The 23,776-nt window shown below is 49.5% G+C and overlaps 1 protein-coding gene and 2 long non-coding RNA genes across 3 annotated transcripts in view; 2 read left to right on the top strand and 1 right to left on the bottom strand.

Annotated features, from left to right (window-relative positions):
* Nucleotides 1–277: 277 nt before the first annotated feature.
* On the top strand, nt 278–4,771 carry LOC135285097 (uncharacterized). Its single transcript, XR_010350103.1, has 3 exons — nt 278–409; nt 1,807–1,908; nt 4,698–4,771. It is a non-coding gene; the product is annotated as an uncharacterized LOC135285097 (long non-coding RNA).
* On the bottom strand, nt 1,018–5,814 carry LOC135285096 (uncharacterized). Its single transcript, XR_010350102.1, has 3 exons — nt 5,698–5,814; nt 4,263–4,410; nt 1,018–1,915 (listed from the first exon to the last, which is right to left on the bottom strand). It is a non-coding gene; the product is annotated as an uncharacterized LOC135285096 (long non-coding RNA).
* A 1,007-nt stretch (nt 5,815–6,821) lies between these two features.
* RERE (arginine-glutamic acid dipeptide repeats) overlaps nt 6,822–23,776 on the top strand; it is a 168,626-nt gene continuing 151,671 nt past the window's right edge. The window contains exon 1 of the mRNA XM_064397459.1: nt 6,822–7,026. The gene's annotated coding sequence lies outside the window, so the exon portion shown is untranslated. The remainder of the gene's footprint in view (nt 7,027–23,776) is intronic.

Raw genomic sequence — 23,776 nt, 5'->3', positions numbered from 1 at the left:
GGTGCATTCACAGGGGCCCAGCTGAGGAGCCCGGGCAGCTCAGCAGTGTCACAGCAAACCTTTGGGCACCCAGGGAGCAGCAGGCCAGCCCTGCAAACAGCCCCTGCTCTGGGCTCCTTCCCTCCCCTGGTGTCACGTTCAGCTGCTTTGACATCTGCTTCCATTGTGAGGGCTGAGCCGATAATTGATTATGAGCAATCAATTGATGTGAGCTGTCAGGAATGCAGAAAGCAGCCAGCCCTGTGCTGTGCTTGTGGCTGACAGTGAGCTCCCTCCAGCAGAGCCCAGCAGTTCAGAGGTACTGAAAATATTCTTTGGGCTGGGTGAGGTCTGGGTCTGCACGAGGCACCTTGTCCTTGTCCCCAGTTCCCATGGCCTGATGGAAAGCTGCTTTGCTGCTGGAAAGGAGGTGGAGAAGCCTCGAGATTTGGGGTGTGTGGCCGTGGAGCTGGATGTGAAGCTGCCCCTGTGGTTGTGTGAGTGAAAGTGCCTGAGCTCAGTGCCCAGTGGCTGCTCAGACACGAGCCTGGGAGGCCTGAGGGTGAAAAGGGACCGAAAACCACAAGAAAACCTCACCCCAAATCCTCCTTGTGCTCGGATCCCTTTTCCATCTCCCTGCTTCAAAGGGCTGCTGCCAGTTTGTGATGTTGGTACAGCCCAGCAGCTGGTTGGGGCTGAAAGCAAGTTAGTTCATTTAATTTGTTTAGCAGGTTTTGTCCGGTATGTAAATCCCAGAATGGGCTCCTGTGCCTGTCCCTAGGTGTAAGCAGGATCCAGAGCTGAGCATCAAGGGCTGATGCAATTAATCCCACTCCTGAGGAAAGACTCATTAGTCATTTGCAGCACCGGTGCCTTTCAAGGTGCACAAATCTCTCGTTAGACACGTTTCATGTTCTGCAGATGCCATTTTGTCCCCTCTCCACATGCACTGGAACATGCCCAAGTTTACAGAAATGAGAGGAGCGATTGTTAGGGCTGAAATTTTTTTGTTCCCTTTCAATGGGATTTTTTTCCCTTTGCACGGCGCACATCCTGGGCTTTGATAAATGAGTCTCACCAGACACTGTGGTAAGCCAACCTCTGCTAATATTCATTATGCAGAACCCACTAGGAAATGGTCTGAGTCAGGGAAATTGAAAACCTTTAAAAGATAAAAGGTTTTAAATTTTTTTTTTAATTTAATGAGGAAACTAATTTATAACATTTTACATTTCCGGGATTTAAAATATTCAGAATATTAAACCCAGAAATTTTGTGGTTGTATGTGCTGCGTGCTAGAAACCTGAGAAGGATCACACAGGAAATAGAGCTTTTCTCCCCAGATTCCTGAGCTGTTTGGGAGGCGTGCAGGGATGGTTTGGTGGTGCACTGGCTGGGGTTGGACTGGTGAGGGCAGAGGGCTTTTCCACCACAGTGGTGCTTCAAAACTTCCTGGCAAAACAGGACTGAGCCAATTCGGAGTCAAGAGACCTTTGGGTGGCAGGAGATGCATGGGAAGGTGGCTGAGGTGTTCAAGGAGCTGCAGGAGCCCTGAGCTGGGGCTGGCTGTGCCAGGCTCCCGTGGGCTCCCTCTCTCCTTCCCGTGCCCTGGCACTGCCCAGAGCCTCTCCCTGTCCCACAGGGACACCAGCAGTGCCTGTGCCAGGGTCACTGCAGCTCAGCCCTGCTGTGGGACCGTGTTCCTCCAGCCCAGGGAAGAGCACTGGGCTTTTCCTCAGCCCCTGGCACTTGCTGCTCCCTCCAGTGGGTGTGAATGTGCCCAGAGTGGTTTAAATCTCATTTCCATGGCTTCTGCTTTCCTTGCAGCCCATGCAGCCACTTCCAGACAGAGATCTCAGCGTCCAGGAGGAGTTCACACACAGCCAGAGCACTGGCCTCCAGGTGGGATGAGCCTTCCAAAAATTCCTGGTAATACCTGTGGAAATGAGATTTTAAATTCCTGAGATTTCTACAGTAAACAAAACAAAGCAGAAAACCCCCCAAAGCAAACAGTTTCCAGCTAAAGGGCTGGTGTTCAGCTGTGACAAAGGGAAAGAGAGAATATAATCCTTTTTTGTGAGTGGAGTTAGGTCATCTGTAAAAGCCTCTCAGAATATTATCTCCCGAGCTAATCGCTGTATTGACATTTGCCTGTTTCATTAGAGCTGAGTTTTTACTGCATTGCTGAGGTTACAACCTGACTCATCTGTCATGGTCAAGGACTGGTTTGTAATTTCATGACTGGAGAATTAAAAACCAAAAAACCCCTCCATTATTTTAACTAGTTGGGCTGAAATGGTGTTCACAAAATTCTCAGCATTGGTGTGTTTTGACTTCATAGTTCCTAGTTAGATTTTTTCCTCTTAGATTTTTGTTTCAATCAGTTGGAAAAATGTCAGTTATTTACAAAAGAGCCACGTTAAACCGGATTTGTAAAGAGATAATTAGAAAAGTTAAATACACCACATACACTGCCATATGGATGTCACATAAAATAGGTGCAAGGGTTGGCAAGGGGAGAAAGAACCACCCAGTGGACTTTTGCCACTGTTTGGTTTTGTTCCCCTGAGATGAAGGAGATGGAATGGTACCGGGTGAAACGGGGTGTGAAATCTCCGTGACGACAGCAACAACAGCAAAACCACAATGACAGCAATAATTTGAGGCTCCGGCTGTTGCCTTGCCTCGGTGGGTCTGGGGTGCCCAGAAGAGCTGAACCCTGTGGCTGAGGGCCCCAAAGCCCTGGCAGGGTGTGGGAGATGGGAACAAACAGGGGCAGCACGGGGAGCCTGGAGCCAGCAGAGCCAGAGCATCAGCAGAAACTGTGCTCAGACCCTCACAGACATCCCGGGTGAGGAGCAGGAATGTGAGGATTAACACTCTGCGTGGGTACCCCGTGTGGCACGCTGCAGTTTCGGTGTCTCGGGGGATTTTGGCCAATTAGGCTTTGTGTGTGTCAGCAGTTCCACTGCGAGACAGAGGCACAAAACACCCAGAGATTCCCACTCTGCCCTCCAGAGCCTGCCAGGCTCTCACAGGGACAGCCTGCATGGACATCAGATTTTTACACCCACAACGTGCCCACTCGTCCCACCAGCGACCTCTCTGCACTTGGGTGTGAACCACGAAATTCTGCAGGGGAACCAAGGTCTCCTCAGCAGCACTGGGGCTCCTTGATCTCCCTTGTGTTAGCTGAGCCCCGTGGCTTTAGCTGGGAGAAGATGATGGGACCAGCTCTGTGGCTTTGTTTGTTATTGTCCACAGGGAGAGCTGCATCTTTGCCAGGAAAAAAAAAAAAAAAAAAAAAAGACAACCCAAAAAAAGCAGCAGCTTCAAGTGCTATTCCTGCAGCAATCCCCTGGCTGTGAACCAAACTCATAATTGGATCACTTGGTGCTGGTGTGAGGATGTGGCTCTGCCTGCTAGCACTGGCTGGGGATAATTTTGGGGGGTACAGATGTTTATTACACTACAGAATCCCAGACTGGTTTGGGTTGGAAGGGACCTCAAAGCCCAGGCAGTGCCACCCCTGCCATGGCAGGGACACCTTCCACTGTCCCAGGCTGGCCTTGGGCACTGCCAGGGATCCCCTGGGCACCCTGTGCCAGCCTGCCCACCCTGCCAGGGAACAATTCCTGCCCAAAATCCCATCCATCCCTGCCCTCTGTCCCTCCAGCCCCTGGAAATCCTCTCTCCCCATCTTCCCTGCAGCTCCTTCAGGTCCTGGAAGGCCACAGTGAGGTCACCCCAGAGCTTCTCTTTTCCAGGGTGAACAACCCCAATTCTCTCAGCCTTTCCTCGTGCCCCATCCCTCTGATCAAGGTGGTCTCCTCTGCACTAGGATACACACATTACACATATATTTGTGAGGCTATCCCCCCAAGAGTGCTTGGGCTTGTTTAACAACAAAATCTGGCATCAAAATGCTGTGAGTAAACATTTCCAGTCCTTGTGTGGCCACTCCCTCACCAGGGCAGAGGAGAGGAAAGGGGAAGAGAAAGGGCCAGGGGCTGCTGTGGAGAATTTCCCCATCACAGAGAGAACGACTGGGAGAAGCTGAAGGCAAACCTGCCACCGTGGCAATTCATGGAGATTTTAATGCAGACATCAGAGGCCAAGGCACGTGAAATTGTAATTAGTGCAGAAAAGAGGAGATGGAAGGGGGCTCTGTCAAGGACAGGCTGAGTGCAGCTCCGAGATGGCTGTGCCAGCCACCGAGCTGATGAGCATTTCCAGACCTGCTCTAAATGAGTTATGAGAGCACAATCTGCTCTGGGTCTCACCCTCCGGTGGGAACGTCCCCGAAGTTATGCTGGGGATAAATTTGTCCTGGGTGCTCAGGGCAGAGAACTGAACTGCTCTGATGTGCCGAGCTCAGATCTCCTCGTGTGCTCCCTTCTCTCCAGTGAGAGCAGTTCCCACTTGCCCCTGCTGAAGGCAATAACAAACTCAAACTTATCTCTGCAGCACCACTGGCACCGACCACGGAGACAGTTTACAGAGACAGCAAACAGTTGGGGTTACACGGGTGTAATTGAGGGCAAAATCTGCCCTGACATATCCGAGTGCCTTTTCAGAAGGAAGATATAATTCCACATGAAAATGCTCAGATGCCCGGGAAGAATGTGTGACTTTCTTTACAGCCCTGTGATTTATTCTGCTGGCCTGTGGAGGAGAGGTGAGGTTAATGTTAAATAACAAGTTTGCTCTATTTTCAGCTCTGGTACCTTCCTGTTATCTTGTCTAAATATGTGATAGCTCGGAGATGAAGAAGCTTAAAAAATCTCCTAAGTGACCAAGTGTTTTATTAATTGCTACTCGGTAATTTGGAATTCTGCTGTTGTGTCAACTTCCTCGCTGCACAGAGCAGCAAGAAGCAGCATCAGCTGTTTATCCAGCAAAGCACTTATGCATAATCTGAACATTCAGTGCAGGGCCAGCCACTGCAGCTCAGTGTGACAGATCCGGAGTGTGAACCCGGGGCTGGAGCTGCCGACAGAGCCATCCAATTCTGCACCGACAGAGCCGTCAAATTCTGCACCTCGCCTCCCACGGAAGACACTTTTCACACACGTTCACTCCTCGGGCTGATGGCTGGTCACCAGTTCATGAGAACGAGCCAGCCCGGGGCAAACAGAGCATGGGGGACACGTCCAGGACAGAGGGACACGAGCACAGCAGGGCTGCTCGGCCTGGGCACCCTGCCGGGGTCGCCTCAGGGGCTGGCTGTCCCTCAGGGTGTGCTGGGGCACCCTGCCAGGGTCACCCTCATGGTCTGGCTGTCCTTCAGGGTGTCCTGGGGCACTGGGGTCACACTCACCAGGGTCACCTCACAGGCTGGCTGTCCCTCAGGGTGTTCTGGGGCACTAGAGTCACCTTCACTGGATGTCCCTCAGAGTGTCCTGGGGCACTGGGGTCACCCTCATGGGCTGTTTGTCCCTCAGAGTGTCCTGGGCCAGCCTTGGGCACCGGGCTCACCCTCACGGGCTCTCCCTCAGGGTGTCCTGGGGCACCAGGGTCACCTCACAGGCTGGCTGTCCCTCAGAGTGTCCTGAGACACTGGGGTCATCCTCATCGGCTGTCTGTCCCTCAGGGTGTCCCAGGCCAGCCCAGGACAGGGGAAGCTGTGGGATGGAGCCCCCAGGGCCGGAGGGAACCCCACAGGGGGCACGGGCCAAAAGCTGCACTCGGTGCTCCACAGATCCTTCATAACCTCACCCATGTGCTGACTCCACAGCCGACACCCGGGCCGGGAGCGGCGGGGGACAAAGACACCTCAAAACAACATCAAAACAACCCCCGTGGGGCTCGGGAGCGCAGAACCAGGGGAAGGAAGGGAAGGGAAGGGAAGGGAAGGGAAGGGAAGGGAAGGGAAGGGAAGGGAAGGGAAGGGAAGGGAAGGGAAGGGAAGGGAAGGGAAGGGAAGGGAAGGGAAGGGAAGGGAAGGGAAGGGAAGGGAAGGGAAGGGAAGGGAAGGGAAGGGAAGGGAAGGGAAGGGAAGAAGGAGGGGAAGGGAAGAAGGAGGGGAAGGGAAGAAGGAGGGGAAGGGAAGAAGATGAAGGGGCAGGAAGGAAGAAGAGGAAGAGAGGGCAAGAAAGAAGAAGGGGAAGGAAGGACAGGAAGGAGGGAAGGAGAGAAGGAGGGAAGGAGGGAAGGAGGGAAGGGCAAGAAAGAAGAAGGGGAAGGAAGGACGGGAAGGAAGGAAGGAAGGAAGAAGGGGCAGGAAGAAGGGGAAGCAAGGAAGAAGCAGGAAGGGAGGAAGAAGCAGGAAGAAGGGGAAGGAAGGAAGGAAGGAAGGAAGGAAGGAAGGAAGGAAGGAAGGAAGGAAGGAAGGAAGGAAGGAAGGAAGGAAGGAAGGAAGGAAGGAAGGAAGGAAGGAAGGAAGGAAGGAAGGAAGGAAGGAAGGAAGGAAGGAAGGAAGGAAGGAAGGAAGGAAGGAAGGAAGGAAGGAAGGAAGGAAGGAAGGAAGGAAGGAAGGAAGGACGGGAAGGAAGAAAGAAGGGGCAGGAAAGAAGAAGGGGCAGGAAGGAAGGAAGAAGGGGAAGGAAGGAAGAAGGGGAAGGAAGGACGGGAAGGAAGGAAGCAGGGGCCAAGCCGCCGCCCCTCTCTCCCTCACAGCCGCCTTTGTGCCCGGCGCCGCCCCCCGCCTCCCCTCGCGTTTAAATCCCCTCCATCCCGCGCCGCCATTGGCGGGCGGCCCGGGCGGCGCGGCGCGGCGGCCAATGGCGCGCGGCGATACTGGCGGGGCGCGCGGCCGGCGGCGTTGCTGGGCGCCCGCGGTGCGTGCGTGCGCGAGGCCAGGGGCGGGCGGGGGCAGCGCGGGACCGGCCGCTGCTCCTCCTCCTCCTCCTCCTCCTCCTCCTCCTCCGTCCCCTCCTTGTTCCCCGGGAAGATGCCCCTGGGCTGCCGCTGCTGAGGCACCGCACCGCGCGGGGTCCCCGCCGCTCGCTCCCCCGCCGCGCCGCCCGCGCCGCCTGAGCCGCCGCCGCCGCCGCTTTGTCCCGGCAGCGCCCCGGAGCCGCCGCGGATGGTGTAGAGCCCGCCGAGGTGGGTGGGCCGCGCCGCGCCGCGCCGCGCCGGCGGGGAGAGGCCGCGGGGATGCGGGGATGCTCCCGCCGGGAGCGCCGGCGGAGTTCTGCCTGCGGGGCTGGGCTGCGTGCGCTCGGGGGGGCTATTTATTCATTTATTCCTGTATTTATTCCCTTATTTATTCCTCTATTTATTCCTTTATTTCTTTATTTATTCCTTTATTTATTCCTTTATTTATTCCTTTATTTATTCCTGTATTTATTCCTTTATTTATTCCTCTATTTATTCCTTTATTTCTTTATTTATTCCTTTATTTATTCCTTTATTTCTTTATTTATTCCTTTATTTCTTTATTTATTCCTTTATTTATTTATTCCTTTATTTATTTATTTATTCCTTTATTCCTTTATTTATTTATTCCTTTATTTATTTATTCCTTTATTTATTTATTTATTCCTTTATTTATTTATTTATTCCTTTATTTCTTTATTTATTTCTTTATTCCTTCATTTATTCCTTCATTTATTCCTTCATTTATTCCTTCATTTATTCCTTTCTTTATTTATTTCTTCATTTATTCCTTTATTCCTTTATTTCTTCATTTATTCCTTTATTTATTCCTTTATTTCTTCATTTCTTCATTTATTTCTTCATTTCTTTATCTATTTTCCTGCTGTCTGTCGCGTCTGCCTGGTGCTCCCTAGGGATGGTGTGGTGTGCTGGGGGAAAGGCTTAACTTGTCCGCCAAAATAAAGGGGGTGTATGGCTTATGTGTATATATATATATATATGTGTGTGTGATTTAAATGTGCGCACACGGGTGAACGGCTTGCCTGTTGAAAAGGGACACTTGCTGTCGTGTGTGTGGGTACGGAATCCTGAAATGAAGGTTTTATGCAAATCGGTTTAATCATAACATTTTCGGTAGCATAGGAAGGGGTGGGGTTTTCTCTTTCTTCTTCTTCTTCTTTTTTTTTTTCTTTCCCTCTTTGGTTTGTTTTGTTTTGTTCTCATTCCTCTTTCTAAAGCGTGAAAAGAAGATGCCCAGAATCAGGAAAGTAGTAGGAGGTAGACAACATTGGAGGTTTCACTGCTGAAACTGACTGCTCAAGAAATTGCTGGGAAGAAAACAATGTGATTCATTGTTGAGGTGTCTCTGCCCTTGGATTTATTTTTACAGGCTGCTTGCAGTTATTTTGGTGTGCTGAGTTCTTGTGCCGAGTTGTTCCTCGAAGCAGCAGCGTTCTTGGAGATGAGGAGCTCGCAGGGTTTATGCAGTCAGCAGGCTGCTGTCTGAGCAGGGCTGTTTACTCCTGCCTTGCATTGGCCAATTATTGAAATCAAAGGGGTTGTACCGCCAGAATTCGGTAAAAATGCCTTCTCAGAGCAGATCTGAAGTGACAATTCAGGTAGGGGTTTAAAGTGACAATTCAGGTAGGGCTTTAACCACATAAAAATGAAAAGGAGTAGTTCTTGGTCGTGAAAGGCACATGTCAAATTTTTTTAATAATACGCAACGTACAACGTATTTTTGTTGTTCTGGCATTGCCAGGCAAACATTGTGTGGGTTTATTTTTTTTTTTTATTTTTTTCCCCTTTGATGCCCAGCTCCCATAGAATCGAGGGCTCCATGGTGGTTGAGAGGCGTGGAACCGCTTCTACCCTAATAATAATAATAAAGCACTTCTGCTCGAGCCGTGTGCTGCCGTTCTCCTGCTCGGGCTGGCCCCCGGTGGCCCGGGGCCGGCTCTGGGTGTCGCAGGCGGCGGAGCAGGAGGTGGCTGCACACAATGCCCGGCTCCGAGCTCATTCATTGTTCTTGCGCGCCCGCCGCCGCCGGGACTCGCCGCCTCGCTCTCGGCTTTTTGCGCGGAGCGGGGCCCCGCGGAGCCCCGGCGGCGTTCCCCCCGTGCCCTGCCTGCCCTGCACGGCTTTTTGTGCCCGGGAGGGGGGAAAAGGGCGATGGGAGCGCGGTGTGCGCTGTGCTGCGCGGGGCGGATGGAGCGGGAGCACGCGAGGTGAGGCTGGGAAGTGCAGTGCACTCCATTGAACTTTCCTTCCTCTCCTTCCCTTCCTTCCTCTCCTTCCCTTCCTTCCTCTCCTTCCCTTCCTTCCTCTCCTTCCCTTCCTTCCTCTCCTTCCCTTCCTTCCTCTCCTTCCCTTCCTCCTCTCCTTCCTTTTCTTCCTCCCCTCCTTTCCTTTCCTCCCCTCCTTTCCTTCCTCCTTTCCTTCCTCCTTTCCTTTCCTTTCCTTTCCTTTCCTTTCCTTTCCTTTCCTTTCCTTTCCTTTCCTTTCCTTTCCTTTCCTTTCCTTTCCTTTCCTTCTTTCCTTTCCTCCTCTCCTCCTCCCTTTCCTTGCTCTCCTTTCCTTGCTCTCCTTTCCTTGCTCTCCTTTCCTTGCTCTCCTTTCCTTGCTCTCCTTTCCTTGCTCTCCTTTCCTTCCTCCCTTCCTTTCCTTCCTCTCCTTTCCTTCCTCCCTTCCCTTCCTTTCCTTTCCTTCTTTCCTTTCCTCCTCTCCTCCTCCTTTTCCTTCCTCCCTTTCCTTCCTCCTTTTCCTTCCTTTCCTCCTCTCCTTCCTCCTCTCCTTTCCTCCTTTCCTTTACTCCCTCCACTCCTTTCCTCTCCTTCCTCTCCTCCCTCCTCTCCCTCCTTCCCTCCCTCCCCACTGCTCTCCTGCACGCCCCCGTGCCCGTGTGCTGGCTGTGTGTGCAGGGGAAGCTGCTGCCAGGGGAGGACACGTCACAGAAGAGCCTCGGGATGACAAAAGCAGGAGGAAGTGCAGAGCTTGGCTTGGGTGTACACACGCTTTCCCTTCCTGCTGGTTGTTTCAGGCTTTTGTTTTGCCAGCAGCGCCTGTGAGAGGGCCCGGAGCAGCTGTGGGTTTGTGGGTGTGTGGAGCTGGGGTGCAGCCCCGGGGTCCCTGAGAGCAGCCCCTTCCTCCCCACAGGGCTGGGGCTGCAGGGGAGCACTGCTGCACGAGGGCTGGAGATCTGGGCTGGTATGGTCAGATCTATGGTGTGGCTGCTGAGGCTGAGGTGTGCAGAAGGAGTGAAAAACAAGGTGGTTGCTGAGCAGAAGTTGCCAGTGTGCTGGATCCTTTGGAAAACAGGAAACAGTGACTGTCATGGTTTAATCATGAGGTCTCTGAGTTTTGGTTTGGGCTCTTTAGCTGACTTCAGTGTGTAATTGGGGTAAATGACTTCATTTTCCTCACCTGAATGAAATGTGGTGGTTGCCTCTGGGTTGAGGACACTTTGGGGTGTTTTTCTCCCACTCCCAGCTTTGGTGTGGCCAGAGACTGTGGCTATTGTCGTGAGTGCTGTGCTCTGAGGTCAGAGAGGTGCAGGGAAGTGCTTGTGCTGCCTCTCTGGGGTTCCTGTGCCCTGTGAATTTGTACTCTGCAGGGGCTGGGATGGGAAACTGCTCCTGGACAAAGCTCCTGATGCTCCTGTGCAAAACAGGGAGCATTTCCTGGGCAGAAAGGGTGAGTGGGACCAGGAGAGACCACCCTGCCCTCAGCAGCCATTCCTGTGGCTCAGCAGCAGTGATTTCTGTGCATCCAGGGGTTTGTTTTGCCTTGGTGGAGTTGTTTGCATGCAGAGTCCTTCCTGTGGAGCTGTGGGTGCAGATTCAGGGCTGCCACAGCAAAGTGAGTCAGTGACAGCATCCATGGGTTTGAGGAGATGTGTGCGTGTGATTTTTGAAGCTGTGAACTTACAAAGCTGTGCCAGGGGAGGGTCAGGTTGGATTTCAGGGAAAGGTTCTCCCCCAGAAGGTGCTGGGCACTGCCCAGGCTCCCCAGGGCCCCGAGGGCCAGAGCTCCAGGAGCTCTCAGGGATGCTCTGGGTGGGATTTTGGGGTGTCTGGGCAGGGCTGAGAGCTGCACTCTGATCCTCAGGGGTCCCTTCCAGCTCAGGAGATTCTGTGATCCCGTGATTGTTAACACTGGTTGCAGCTTAGGTGAGAAAAAGGGCATTTTGATGTTGTGGTTTAATAGCTGACTTTTAAAAATAGCACTCCATCTGTAAATTTATTCTCACAGCTCCAGAAGCCGGGTGGTTGTTTCGCCCATAAAGAACTTCTTTCACTTTCAGGAGAGGGAGGGGACCCAGGTGTGCCAGGAGAATTCAGGAGGGGTAATGGCCCTGCAGAAGGTGCCGTGTCCTCCTGCAGGGCTGTTCCCAGCCCGAGGGGCTCTGACTTCATCTGGGGGGGACCCTGTGAGCCCCAGAGCCCGCTCACACTCTGCTCTTGGTGTGTGAACAGTGCCCGGATTGTGCTTCATTTCTAGTGGGAAAAATAATGACAATTGGAAAACAATTAGTTATTATGTGATCCTGAAATGAGATGAGGGAGCAAGGACATAAATTAATAAGGGGTGGCTGGGGTTGGAGTTGACCATTAAAAAATCCAAACAAACTCAAAACAACCAACTCTAAGTTTCTAATGAACTGGTATTTGGGGTTTTTTTAAAGTGGCATCCTGGCTAGACTAACTATTTTTAATGTTCAGCTATTTTTCACTCTGGTTTTACTATATGTTGCAGTTGTCTCAGTTGCATGGAGTCTAAACAAATCATCCTGCTTCACTTAAAGGGATGCATGCTCTCTGATTTTAGCTCAGAGCTTAAATTTAAATCAATAGGTTTAAGATGCAACATATTTTTAAGTGAAACCTACTTTGAACCATAGCAGAACAAACCCCCTATTGATTAGAAACCTGCTTATTTAATGTGCTCTTTTTAAAGCTGCCTGAAGTGAAGTTTGCAGGTTCCTGGTGCAGAGTTTTTGGCTGGGCAGGGAGCTGGGGAGGTGTGTGAGGCTGGGCACTGAGGTGAGCATCATCAGCTGCTCTGGGGAATGGCTGTTCCAGCAAGCTGCTGGGACAAAACCCGAGCCCTCCTCGGAGCCTGGAGGTGTGGGGAGCAGGATCCACAAGGCAGCTTTGTGCTCTGCCTCTGCCTTTGCCAGCAGCGTTTTCCAGAGGCTTTGCTAATGTTGGTGGCTGTGCCCAAGTGCTCTTTCAGAGAGGCTGCTGGGGGAACAAAGGAGCAAACAAGATCTGAATGCTGCTCTGGCTCCTTGTGCCCGCGCAGCCCACGGGGCAAGGGCTGCCTGCAAGGGGCTGAAAAGCACAAGCAGATCGAAATATTGGCCTGGCTGTGCCTGCCTCAATAGGTGTTGTGTGCTTGGCTTCGGGTTTGTTTTTTAATGCAAATGTTTGTTAGTTCACTGAGCAGCCAGAATTGTACCCTGACCTAGAGAAAAGTGAAACTCGCGGGGATACAAACATCACTTTTCCCTCTGTGCCCAGCGGGGGGAACGGTCACCGGTTTGTTTTTGGTTTTGTTTTGTTTTTCCCTTTGGAATTCTTAGAGCCCTGTGTTTGGAATGCACTGTCAGAGGCACTGGTGTTTCTCTGGATTCCAGACAGAAAGGGTTCTATTTGCATTTGGTGTCTTAATTCTGTTAGAAGTGCAGTTCTGAAAATGTGGATCACTGTAGGTATCGCATAAATCCCACAGATGAAAAAGCAAGTTTTGATGATTGAGTTAGTGAAAAATGGGCTGCTCTCTGACTGTGTAGGTTGTCTTTTGTTCTTCCTACAGAACACAAATGAGAGGCCAGTTCACATGATAAGATTCAGGATAAGTGCAAGAAAATGAGTGCTCGTTAATTTTGAGGTCTTAGTTAATCTATGTATTTAATCTACTTGTCTGTAATAAAAAAAAGTTCCCGTGGTATTATTAATCCCTGACTGAGAGTCAGTTCTGGCCTGGTTCAGATATGTAACAGGATTTCTCTTTTATGATGATGGGTGTTCCGTGATCTTTTCTGGTACAGGCAGTGAGGGCTGGAGTGTAAATTTATTTTCCTGATCAGCAGAACTAATGAAGGTTCTGTTCTAGTGTTTCTGCTGAGGAGACAGGAGCTGACAAATCCTGAAGTTTGCTCCCTGCATCCCTGTTGCCAGTGAAATCCTCTTTTTCCCTCTGTCCTTCCTAGCAGTTGAGTGGGCAATAACGTGGCTGTGCCTACGGGCTCGTGGCTGCCAAGCAAAACCCCAAATGCTGCTTTCTGTCTGGCCATGCCTTACTGGGGATGTAATTAATTAGAGGGTTTTTTCCTATCCATCTGCTGGCTCGCACAAAACTTTCAGGAATGTTGGTTATTGCTGAGATGACTGTCGTGGCAGGCTGGGTGGAAATTCATTCTGCACTACAAGTTACTGGCATGAAATAAGAGGAGGAGGGAATTGGGGAGGGGGGAAGGGGGAACCGAGGTGAATTAGGGAAGTTTGTTTTCTCTGAGGAAAGGGGATAAAGAAAGAGAAAGGAAGTTGTGTCATCCAGTGCTAATAAATATTTCTGTCTGGGTGATGAGCAGTGTCTCCTTTATGTTGGTCCTTTTCATGTGGCCAACTGGTTTGGGGTGGAAGCAGACAAATTATTGGGCACTGGGCCCATCTTCCTGCAGATTTCCCTTCTTTTCTTTTTGGAGCTCTTTGAAAGCACTGTGGTGTCAGCTGGTCTGGGAGCAGGCATCTCCTACAACTGTTGGTAAAATACACAGGGGAAACATTCTTGTCATGTACTAAAAATGAATAAAAGCAGCAAGGAGCAGAATTTCTCACCGGCGAGAAGTGACTGTTGAAACTTTCAGAAGCCCAGCTTTTCTTTGGTTTGCTGTGGGTCTGTGTGTGTGTTTGTAGCATTTTGCCCAGCACATGCAGCAGGTGCTCGCTGCCACGGCTGCTCACCTTCCCTGGGGGCCAGGTGACTGCAGCAGCCCTTTTGTGTCTGTGCTTTAGGAGATGGCTCTGCACACCGAGCCCAGAGTGGCTCTGGCTCCTGGCATCTCAGCCCTGCACGCAGAGCTTGGCTCGGCAGCCTTTGAGCACTGCCTGTTCCATAACCACCCATGTATTGCACAAACTGACACATGGTCTCATTTTAGCTAATGGCTCTAGAATTTTAACAAAAACTAAGCCAGAGAGGCCTTTTCTCTGGTGCTGCTGAGGTCAGAGTGGTCTGGAGGGAGCTGGTGGGACTGCACCATGTTTTACACCTGAGCACCTACAGTAATTGTGTGGTTGCACTGCAAAGTAAAGCAGCACGATCTACACTTGAGTGTTTTGGTGTGGTGAAATAGAGAATTAAACCAGAATATGATGGTTTCTGTCAAAGCTTACTGTTTTGGCAACCAGTTTGTTCCCTGGTTTAAAGAAAATGGCAAATTCAGTTAGTAATTAACTCTGCATTGTAGGGTGTTAGGGGATCAGCAGCTTTGTGCTGAATATCAAAGCTATTAAATATATGTGTTTAAGGATTATGAATCTTCTTAAACAAGTACATATATGGCAGTAGTCTGCTGATGCCAGCATCCACAAGGGACTGGAATATGTTTACATGAAAAGTGTCGTGAATATGAAGGAAGAAAGGGCTGTAGATCATGGAAACCTAGTGCTTTAAGGGTTGTATTTCTGAGAAATACCCAGTAAAAACCCAGAAATACCCAGTAAAAGTGGTGTCAGACAACTGGGACCTGCAGAGGGGCTTTGAATGAAGAAAGAGCACAGGTTCATCAGAGCAGTTGCTCCCTGCTTTAGGTGAAGCAAACACAGTTTCCCAGTGGTTGTGTGTCCTGTGGTGCCTGGTGCTCCTGCCAGGGGTGCAGCCTGGCTAAGAAGGAATGCAGTGTCTCCATTAAAGACCTTCTAATGAGGTCGGTGCAGGAGACTTAAACACTTAATCCTCATTTCTACAAACTGGGAGTGAGATGCAGGAAATCTAATTTATGTCTCTAAGGTCATTCATTTTCATGAAACTTAATAGACCTGGCTCTGACTGCTCCTTAAACCACTGAATTATGTTACTTGCCTTCCAACGTGAACCCTTCAGATGAGAACCTTTACTCCGTGATTCAACAAACCTATTTACCTGTACACTTAAAGATTGCTGTGTGTCAAATGCCCAGCTAATAACTCCCCAGGAAATAACTGGCTTAGCCCCTTGATTTGCCCTCCTGTCTGTGGTTGATCAGGGAAACCTTGCTCTTGGAAGAAAACTGAGGCAGAATCCAGGTTCTCTTCTGCTCTGCTGGAACAGGCCTGGCTGCTGTTTGGATGCTTGGTCAGAGTTCTGAGCTGTTGGAGGGCAGGAGGTGAAAAGGCAGTGGTGCACACAGCCTGGTAATCCGAAGGTTGTTTTTAGTTGTACTAATTCATAGGGATGTTCTGGATTTATCAGTGACATGTTCCTGTATCACACATCCTTTAGCAGGTCACTAGAAACGTATGTGACTTGTAGCATGTTTGTTTTGTACCGCTGCTGAGGTGTTTTTCATAATTCTGCCCATTTCCCCCCTGCAGACTTTGAGATTCTCCCTGTTCTGCTTTGTGGTGATTAATGTGAGTGTTTGAGGATGTTTCCTTTTCCCCAGTCTCAGTCCCCGTGACAGCTCACCTTCCAGGGCTGGCTTTGTTAAACAGCCTGTAAACAGCATATCTGCTCATTCTTCTGCCTGGAAAAAGTAATTTGATTCTTATTTCCTGCTTGTCTTCATGCTGAATAGCCTCAGTCCTTCATTGTTGGCTTTTATTGTGTAACTGCTTCTCTTCGGAGCGTGAGCCACGCTCGCTTCTCTGGGTCCTCCTGCTCTCTGCAGCCCTGCCTCAATTAACGTGCTCTTCCCTGCGCTAATTAGTCAGCAAATAACTCCTTGCACGGCTTTTGTCCCAAAGTACGAGTTGGCAAGACGTGGAGTGTAATTACTTTTGTGTGTGTTTAGTCAAGGCTCCGGCGTCCCCAGAAGTTGCGCTCGCGCTGGTCCTCGCTGTCCTGTCCTGCTGAGCACCCGGGGGGCTCCTGGGAGGGCTCCTGGGGCATCCCTTGGTCAGGACATTCTGTGTTAACCTGGACATGTGTCCTGTGCTAGATCCCAAGCATATTACACTTAGATAATACCTTTAATTCCTGGAGGAATCGGGGTACAAGCAGGCAGCAAGAGAGACTGGGAAGATTCCGGGTTGTTAATTCCTGACAAGAATTTAGGTGTTGGTACCACAATATTTTGGTTCCAGACAGTTAAAAAAGTCACCAGATTCATTGCATGACCTTGAGCCAAGTAACTCCTGGCAGTTGTGTTCTGCTTACAAGAGAGGTGTGAGGGTGCTTTGTTATCAGGGAGCTTTACAGCTGCTGGGCAATAAGAAAGTGCCAATTTGCTGTGTCTGTTTACTCTGCTAATCTAAAAATGTGTTTAACTTAGTTAAACACCGTGTTTCCTTTCCGCAGTGATTGTAAACCAGGTAGTTAATGAATAAAGACCATAAATATATATAAATATATGCATATAATGGTATATTTACACCGAAACATCACAGAGCTCTGTTCCATGGCACTGCAGATCACCCCGTTCTCCCTGTACCTTTGAGTTTAAGATATTTGCTCTTTTACTTACAAATCCGATGGCAACTGTATGTTGTATCTTTGCCTTTGTTATTTTGTGTCCCAGTGTATCTATTTGGTATTGCTTGTCCATTGCAAAGTCGTTTAGGGTTTTGCCATGCCGGCAGCTGTGGAGAATATCTAATTCCTTGGTATTGAATGGAAATTAGTCTTATTGTTTTTTAAATGCCTCTTCTGTTACATGCCAAATTTGAGCTATATTAATTTTTCTTTTCCTTAAAAGTTTTAGAATAAATTTCTGGTTTGCTCTTTTATGTGGTTTTCAGAACTCTTTTATGTCTTGTCCTGGATCAAGTTTGCCTTTAAAATAAGCTTTGTAGGAATAATCTTGCCCTTGGTTTAGGTCTTTGTGCATTCAGCGGAGCAGAAGGATGAGGCAGGGCAGCCCTGGGCGTTCCTGGTGCTGAGCCCTGCCCTTGGTGTCCCTCCTGTTCCTGCTGGGCTCCTGCAGGGAGCCCTTCCCAATCAGCACTGGAAATATTCCCTGAGGAGCCTTCTCTGCACCTCCTGAAACTGCAGGGGCTGGCATTTCACTTCCAGGTGCACAGAGGTGAAGTTTGAATGCTGAATGAGCCTTGCAGGGTGGAAGGAGCTGGAGTCACCCCACTGGAGGCTGAGGAAAAGCCAGGGGGATATTTCCTGTGTACATGTTTGTTTTTAATAAAAATACATACTGTAGAATCCAGTTCAGTAGGAACATAATTTGCACCTCATTTAAATAAGGTTCTTTCAATCAGTCTGTGGTCCAGTGGGTGTATGAAGAATCAAATCTGTGTTCTCTCTTCCCTGGGGAGAGGAAGGGCGGGCTCCGGGGAGGAAAATGAGGCAGAAGAGATTAATACTTGCAGTGCAGGAAACACTGATCCCTCTGTGATCTAAAGTTTCTGTTTGAAGTCCAACCAGGTCTATTCTCTGTGTGCCTGCATGTGGTTTTGAGCTGCTGTGGCCTTTCTGTCTGGGCTGTGATTAGACAAGAGGTGGTGGCTGTAGTGAGCTGGTGTCGCAAGCAAAACCAAAATAGTCCTTAAACTCTAAAATAAAACTCCAGCAATTGTCAGGGAGCTGGCTGGGGCAGGAGGGTTTCCTTCTCCTGTGAGTGTACTCAGGCATGTGCATGAGTTTGCCTCATTTCTTGACTGTGACTTTTTTTTTTTTTCCCCTCTAGTTGGATTTTTTTTTTTTTTAGGTCTACTGCATTCATTTTCCACATTATGTTGATACAAAAACACACCAGACATAAAAGGTACCTTAAAAGTACCTCTTGGCAGCAGCAAAGCCCTTGTCTTCAGTGCTCAGGCAAATGCCTCAAAAACCGCCTCAGATTTTGAGAGGAGTGGATTTTTGTGTGGGCAGAACCCATTTGAGTAGCATCCTGAAGCGTCAGGATTTCAGGAGTTGGGGGTTCAGGGGCAGCCCCCGAGGCAGGCTGTGCCTTGCAGCTGTGCAGCAGCGCCTGCACCCTCAGAGGCTGCAGATGTTGAGTGTGTGGCAGGAGCAGCCCGAGCGTGGCACGTGCCTGCTGTGCCTGCTCTGCTGACTTGATTAGCTCTGCCTTTGGACTGCAGATAAATTGGCTGTCAGCGAGGGCTGCGAGTGTTGTCTCTATAGCACAGCACAGTTTTTAGGGGTTTTGGTTTGGTGTTTAAGGCGCTGGTGTCTAAACAAACCTCGAGTGCTCTGGGGACTGAGCTGGGAGCTTTGACATGGGTGAGAAACTGAGATGAAGGGAGCGCTGGGAGTCTGGCATTTGGGGTGGCCCTGCGTGGGGAAATGCCTCCAATCATCCCAGAGCAGGGAGCTGCTAAACCCGTCAGAGTGCAGCAGCTGAGGGGTTGCTTGCACCTTCCTGTGAGCCCCAGCACGCTGCCAGGTCCCTGCAGGAGCTGGAATCCACGGGAATTGTGTTTGGCTGCTGCCAGCAGTGGGGTGTGTTCCTGAGAGGACAAAGCCTTTGTGTAGTCTGGCTTTTTGATGATCCCGAGCTCGAGGAAACCCACGTTTCTCTGTAGTGGTAACTCATTCAGCTGTGTCTAGAATTTCATTCTCTCTTGTAGGAGGCAAAAATGTTTGCTATGCCTTTAGTTCTCACTGAAGTGTCAGAGCTGAAACACGTTAAAGGAATCTGTGTTAGATCACAAGGTTTAATTTTGCTTGCTTGTGCACTTTTTTTCCTCCAGCATGGGATTTCTTGCTATTTTCTGGGTGTGAAAAAGAGCCCTTACAGTGGCTTTCACCATGGCACAGCCCCATCCAAAAGGAAAATGGGAAAAAAAAAGTGGAAAACGGAAGGGTTTGGGAAATGTGCTTCTCAAAAAGAATGTGACAGCTCACCTGCACATCACTTCATCCCGTGTGTGTCAGGAGAGTTCACAGAGATGCATTTGCTCATCTGTGTTAAAGAGAATTCCTTCTGTGACTGTCAGGCTCAGAGTTACACAGCTGCAGGCTGAGGTGGGAGAGTGATTCAGGACTGGGCACAGGGAGGTGCCACTTCTGTGCTGGTCACAGCCGGACTCTTGGAGGGGCATTTGGGATTTCATTATTCCCGGAGCACTGAGGGGTTGGGCACACCCGGGACTGGCCCTGCAGTGGCCAGAGCTGGCCTGCCTGGACTGGTTGTTGCTTGCCACACGTTTGAGGCACTGACTGTGGTCAGGGGAAGCAGAAAAAGCGCTCTGGAGGCTGCCAGGCAGTTGGAAATATTCCTGACAGGGTTTAGGAGAAGGGGAAAGAGCTGTGCAGATGATTATTAGGGGAGCCTGGGAGTGCAAACTGTATTTATTGGAAGGAAGCCAACTCTTAAACAGAACTGTAAAGACCCGTGCTCTGATCAGCTTTTGAATGTGGAAAGAGCTCCCCGGTCTGAATTACAGGGCTCTGGTTAAATGATTACATGAGGTATGTTTAAAAATAGCAAATGTCTTTTATGTCCAGTCAAATAAGGTTCTTGGCAGTCAAATGAAATCTATGTTGACTTCCATCTGACAGCCAAGTGACTCAAATTCTATGTTTCCTAAAGGAAAATGGCTTTTTTATTTTTAGTTTCCGATTAATTCCATTGTAGCCTGTAACAATAAATAATCTTGTACTGGATTTTCTTTATAAAAGTAGGATCCATAACTCTGCAAGCAGGCTTTCGTTCAGCTGCTTGAAACGGGGGAGGGTTTAAATGCTGTGCTGAGGCAAGTTAGAATTTGTGAGGGCTCTTTTTTCAGTGGGAAATGGTCTGTTGAATGCTTCTCTAGCATGTTCCTGTGCACTTCAGTTTGCCAGATTAACGGAGCTATTAGTAATAGCCACTCCTGCTCCTTCAGCCTGAAAGAGTTGGTAAGCGTGGAGCTATATGTAGTTTGTATTTTTAATTAAACTTGTACTGGGATTATCTTGTATTACCAGCTACCTTCTAGAAGATTATGTTCATAAAAGGTTCATGAGTTGTTAAGTGGAAGAGATTAAAGTGATTGTTGGCATGTTAGTAGAATTATTTGTTGCCTACGCAGCATTTGTTCATAGCTTTAATTTGCCAGTAATGGAAGACAAGTAAAATGCAAGCATCTGACTTTTAAAATCTACACTAGCTGACAAAACCAGGCCGTATTTCAGAGTGATTGTCTTTTGTATTATTATTCCTTTAATGTGATGTTTGGTTGTTCAGAAATACCGAGTGGAAGAATATTGTTTTCAGTGTTTTCAGTGCTCTTACGTTCTGGTGATGCTCTTAATGGTGTGACTAGAAATGTATTTTATTAAAAAATGGAAAACCACTTAAAGCGTGGAGGGGATAAAGGAGCACAAAGAACTGATGAGCAGATGCTGGAGGAGATGGTTTCCATTATAGTGGACTTGTAAATCCTTGCTGTGTTGGTCATTTAATCAATACAGGAGAGGTGTTGGAGGCACCCTGTGCTTGGGGAGATAATGTCTTTAAATGCAGTGCTTAGGATGATTTTATGCATCCAGATCTGTTCAGAGGGAGCTGTGAAATAGGCCGGGCAGCATGAAGAATACAGCGGGTGTCGTGCTGTCAGCAAAGCCCTGGCGAGCTGGGGTGTCCCTGAAAGGTCCCTTTGTGGGGCTGGGGTCCCTCCGGGGCAGGCAGTGCTGGCCTCTGGGCCATGAACGCTGCCTGTGTGCTGCAGCCACAATGCAGCCACAGTGGCAGCAAACATCTGCTGCTCTCACAATGCATGCCAGGCAGCCCGGGCAGCTCCGGGCTGCGCTTGCTGTGCCTCAAACAGGCCATAAAACAAACAGGGCCAACTTACATCGTGTGCTTCTGCCCTGGCAACGTGAGCAGCCCTTACTTTGAGATGGTCTGTGGGGTGGATTTCTGTGTGCAGGGTGTTCATGGGGGGACTGAACCCACCTTCCAGTGCCTGCAGTGGTGCTGCCGGAGTGTGTTGCACTGTTCTGCTCTGCATGTGGTGTAAAAAACATATTTTCCTCTCTAATTTTTACCCAGAAGCTGCCGTGCAGTTGTTTGGGTCTGTGTGGCTGGGGCAGGAGCAGGCTGGGCTGGTGCCCCTTGGCAGGGCTGTGCCAGAGCTGCAGTCCCAGCCCAGCAGCCCTGGCTCTGCCCAGCCTGGTACCCAGCTCTCCAGCGTGGGGATGCTCGAGATGATTAAGGATTCTGATGGTAGTTGCTCTTCGGTTGCCAGAAATGTATTCTGTTAACAATATGTCCAATTTCTGTTGCTGCAGCTCTGCTGTGCCCAGGGTGAGGCTGCTCTGTGCTGGCACTGCCAACCTGTGCCTGCCTGGTGTTAGGGGCTGGGTTAACTGGAAGCTCACACAGCACTGAGCATCCCCAGGCTGCTCTTTGGAACTGGGAAAGCACGGCTCCTGTCTGGAGCAAGCTGCAAGCCCAGGTTTTCGTGGCCAGCCTTGTGAGAAGTGCAGCACTGTGTTTTCAAACACAGCTCCTGCGTCTCTCAGTGCTCCCCCAGCCAGGCAGGACATTCAGGGCAGTGCCCAGTGTACAGGGCAGTCACCACGTGGTGGCAGTTCTCTGAGGAAAGGAATCTGTGTGGATAGAGAGCCTGAACCTTCCTTGCTCAAACATGAAGAATGCAAGTGTGCTTCAAGTTGGGATGTGAACTGCATTGATGGCTCTGTTTTGCAGATGTGGTGAGTTGGAGAAGGTCCACAGATCACAGGAGACTACAGAGAAATTAACATTAGCGCTGCCCTTGAATTTAGTATTTCGTGCATGTCTAGCTGGTAAAATGCTAAATGCAATTTTTTCAATTATAAAGGCTTAGCAAGGCTTAGAGATGATTTTCTGAGATTCTAAAATATGTACTATTTAATACATAATGCAAGAGGAAAAGCTGGTTTCTTAATGTAAGAACATGGAAATGGAACCAGCTGCAACGTTACGCCACCCTGATGCAGCTTTGATGCTGCACTTTTAGCAGTGGATTAAATATTGATACCTCTTTCTGCCCCCTCACCTCCCAGTGCACTTAAAGCTTTTGCAGTTGTTTTTAAGTGTTTATAGTAGAGCTGGTCAAGTTTCTGTAGTTTTTCCCACTAGATTTTTGTGAAGTATTAAGAGTTTATGTTTGTAGTTTTGGGGGAGGAATGTGTGAGCAATTGCCTTCCATAAATACACGGATCTGTTGGTGAGCAGGAGAGCTGCAGGGCTTTGTGAGCTCCACGTTGGTATGGGTGAGGAGGAGCATGGTGTGCCTTGGCTGCAGCAGGATCAGACCCCAGATCAAGTAAACAGTATATGAAATTAAACTATAAAATGGAAGATAAATGTGTGATTATATCACAAATGAAAGACAGATGTGAGGAACCCAGGGATTACACGGGCTGGTATGAAAACCATGCAACAATCTGATGCTTGTTTGAACTGTGTGTTAGCTCTCAGTGTGAGTTGGATCCCCTGAAACTCTTCAGGATGCTGGGGAAAAGTTCCTGTACTGCCAGGGATTAGGAAAGTGGGGAGGTTAAGAGGAGATTTGTGAGGCTGTTGGAATATTCTGCGAGGATGGAAGCTCCGAGTTCAGCTGGGCAGGGAGCTGCCTGGCAGGGTTACAGTCAGGGACAGTGCTCACCGTGTCACCGGTGCCTTGGGGCTGAGCAGCTCCCTGTGGCCTTGGGCTTGGCTCATTCCATCCCCAAACATCTCAGCAGCCATCAGCTAACTTGTATTTGTGACACAGACTCACTGAAGGACCTTTCCCTGCTACCAGAGGAGCTGGAATTTCCCCCCAGTTAATAGAATCATCTTAGTGAGCTAAAGGTGGCTGCAGCGTTAAAACTGGAGTCGGATCAGGATCACTGCAAACGTCTCTAGGTCCTGCTGTAAGCTCTGTAAAATACTTGGTGTGCTCAATTCTGATGTCTTTATTTAGTCCTTACTCTGGTGGAAATGAAGTCAGTGGCAGAGGTTGCAGGACTGCTCCATACTGACCCAAATATCAGCAAGCTGAATATTTTTTTTTCAATTTCTGTACATTGCATTGCCTTGCTTTTTTTCTATGCTGGAAATGGAAATTGTGCCTGGCTTCCCTTGCAGGACCACATCATTGACATTCCAGGGACGGAACGCAGTCGATATTCCCTGGTCCTAATAAAATGTGGCAGCCTTGCAGTGACAGCCCAGGATCAGCCTGGAGACTCTCACATTTACAGCACTGCCAGAAATGAGCCTTGTGACCTTGTTTTTGTGAAGAGCCACGAGCGCTGCTGTGATGCTGTGGGTGATTCCTGTAGGACAGGTGGTTCCTCTCCCTGCTCCCAGACTGCTGGATGTTCCTGCTGGAGCAGTGGGAAGCAGTGAGTGCAGGAGTTTGGGTGTTCCCCACAGTCTGACTGCCTCTTTGCATCAACTCTCCTGTGTGCTGGGGTGTGTGAAGTGGATTTATCTGTGCCTTGCCTGCTGGAAGCTCTGCTGGGATGGAGAGGGGTGGTGCTGTGAGAAACCACCGCTCCAGAGCTGCTGTGGGAGACAGGCAAGGCAATAAAAGTGCAGCTCCACGGCAGAATGCTCTGTTCTGAAAAGCAGCATGAGGAGAGAACAGTCATATTCTGTGACAGCAGAATCAATAGGGCCTCTGTGGAAACAAATGAGAGTTTTATCTCTCCAGGCTATTGTTGAGGGCAGACTGAGGCAAATGTCTAATGGGTTCATGCTTTTGAAATCATTCTGTAACTGTAAGGGAGAGGAACACGCTTTTAAAAATGGAGTGAGCAATTATGAAAAGGAGGTTACTCTGCACTCCTGGAAATGGTGTTTAGTCGGGGCTGGGTGTTTGAAGCAGCACTGGGCAGGCAGCACTCGGGGCTG

The sequence above is a fragment of the Passer domesticus genome, chromosome 22, assembly GCF_036417665.1.
Source record: "Passer domesticus isolate bPasDom1 chromosome 22, bPasDom1.hap1, whole genome shotgun sequence".
Taxonomy (NCBI): Eukaryota; Metazoa; Chordata; class Aves; order Passeriformes; family Passeridae; genus Passer; species Passer domesticus.
Note: the sequence above shows the minus strand (reverse complement) of the source record. Positions and strands in the feature narration are given on the sequence as shown.